Source organism: Mastomys coucha, unplaced genomic scaffold (assembly GCF_008632895.1).
Source record: "Mastomys coucha isolate ucsf_1 unplaced genomic scaffold, UCSF_Mcou_1 pScaffold8, whole genome shotgun sequence".
Lineage (NCBI taxonomy): Eukaryota > Metazoa > Chordata > Mammalia > Rodentia > Muridae > Mastomys > Mastomys coucha.
In genome coordinates this window covers 20,411,106-20,413,274 of record NW_022196914.1, presented here as the reverse complement: position 1 = coordinate 20,413,274, position 2,169 = coordinate 20,411,106, and the positions used below count along the sequence as shown (strand labels likewise).

The window sequence follows — 2,169 nt, the reverse complement described above, 5'->3', positions numbered from 1 at the left end:
TTGTTTTTTTGTTCTTTTGCTTTTTTTGTTTTTCGAGACGGGCTTTCTCTGTGTAGCCCTGGCTATCCTGGAACTTACTCTGTAGACTAGGCTAGCCTCGAACTCTAAATCTGCCTGCCTCCGCCTCCCAAGTGCTGGGATTAAAAGTGTGAGCCACCACCGCCTGGTGGTACTTCCTTACTCAGGAAATGGATACCTTTGGGATAAGGCTTCGGAATTGACATAAGAGATGAAAATAGCTTTATAGCACCCAGCCATGTCTGGCCCATGAGAAACAATAAATGTAATCTGGGAGTTGAATATTCTATTCATATTCCATGATATGAAAGCACAACACAGACTAGAAGCTCAATGGTATTATAGAGCATCTGAGCAGATGGGAACTTGGGAGAACACATGACATCTTAAAATGGGGCATCTTATATTCTATGACTGAGAGATAATAATTACAGCCCTAAGAAGAAACCAGCTAAGGCAGCTTTGATCTAAGTAATATCCTTTTCATTTACTGTCTTCTATTGCATTTCACAATTTTAACAGAATAAAGATTTTTTTCCTTATTAACACATAAAATATATATTTCTGTGAAAATTTAAAAAATGGCTACAAAACTCAGGATAACTACTAAAATACCCATGATTAGATCCTGGTGTTTCTTCTGGGTATTAACTTGTGTCCAGGATTATGAAATTATGATGGCAGAAGTGTGTCCTTCAAATGACTCAATTCAGTTAAGCATCTCTTATGTGTGTAGACCAGTTCTCTCATTTTATCACTTTAAAAGTGATCCTCAAATAAAAACATGTATGAATTCAATAGAATGTAAAGTTAGAAAGATAAAGGAGATGAAGTATATGGAATTAAACTGAGAAGCAGAAGAGCTGACTTACCACTGTCAAATGGAGGCTTTGAACTGAAAAAAAAAAAGAACTTAAATAAGAAATAAGGATGGAGCCTGGCGGTGGTGGCACACGCCTTTAATCCCAGCACTTGGGAGGCAGAGGCAGGCGGATTTCTGAGTTCGAGGCCAGCCTGGTCTACAGAGTGAGTTCCAGGACAGCCAGGGCTATATAGAGAAACCCTGTCTCTAATAACCACACAAAAAAAAGAAAGAAAGAAAGAAAGAAAGAAAGAAAGAAAGAAAGAAAGAAAGAAAAAAGAAAGAGAGAAAGAAAGAGAGGAAAGAAAAAAGTCTTGGAGTAAAAGTGACCCTTGGAATCTGAACTAGAGAGAAGGTATATGGTACCAGGAGGAACCAACACTTATAGAAGAAAAAAACCTACTTAATTCATTTTATGGACATCAGTCCTCTCATATGTGGAAGTTAAGCTGAATGCCCCAAATATTGTTATGGTATGTCTATTACTTATATCATATTATATTATACATTGTGGTTGAAGTTAAACAGTATTTACTAGTACAACTTTTTGCATCTTGATGGTTTTAATCAATTTATTTTGTAATATCCAACCATGTTCACTAATGTAGATCTATTATTCCATTTTTAGAATAAAATAGCATTATTTGTTTTATTCTACTTTAATTCATTAATACTAATGTTGATTCCATAAATGTCATGTATTTTAAAATCAGCATAATGGGAAAATTTCCTAAAAACAGCTTTCAAAATATTTAAATGCTGGGATACATGCCCTTAATAACATTTATTTTGTTGGTTACAGGATTATAATAGAATGGATTATTACTATCATGTTTGAGTTACATTGTATGTAAGACATATGTGAATATATTTCAAATATTATCTAAAGTTGAAAATCTCATGATTGTGAGATCTGATGAGATAATCAAGAATAGTGAGACTGGATACTCCTTAAGAGATCTGACACTGGTGTGAGGTGGAATCTCAGGGTTGTTTTGATTTGCATTTCCCTGATGACTAAGGATGTTGAACATTTCTTTAGGTGCTTCTCAGCCATTTGGTGTTCATCAATAGAGAATTCTTTGTTTAGCTCTGTACCCCATTTTTTAATAGGGTTATTTGGTTCTCTGGTGTCTAACTTCTTGAGTTCTTTGTAGACATTAGATATTAGCCCTCTATCAGATATAGGGTTGGTAAAGATCTTTTCCCAATTTGTGGGTGGCCGTTTTGTCCTATTGACAGTGTCTTTTGCCTTACAGAAGCTTTGCAACATTATAAGGTCCCATTTG

General features: G+C 35.1%; 2 long non-coding RNA genes across 2 annotated transcripts in view; one reads left to right on the top strand and one right to left on the bottom strand.

The window, feature by feature from the left end:
* Nucleotides 1-2,169, bottom strand: part of LOC116083263 — a 92,387-nt gene that overhangs the window by 1,962 nt on the left and 88,256 nt on the right. Inside the window, exon 10 of the long non-coding RNA XR_004115659.1 lies at nt 891-913. This is a non-coding gene — a long non-coding RNA (uncharacterized LOC116083263). The remainder of the gene's footprint in view (nt 1-890; nt 914-2,169) is intronic.
* Nucleotides 1-2,169, top strand: part of LOC116083265 — an 11,881-nt gene that overhangs the window by 5,555 nt on the left and 4,157 nt on the right. The gene's annotated exons all lie outside the window — the stretch shown is intronic.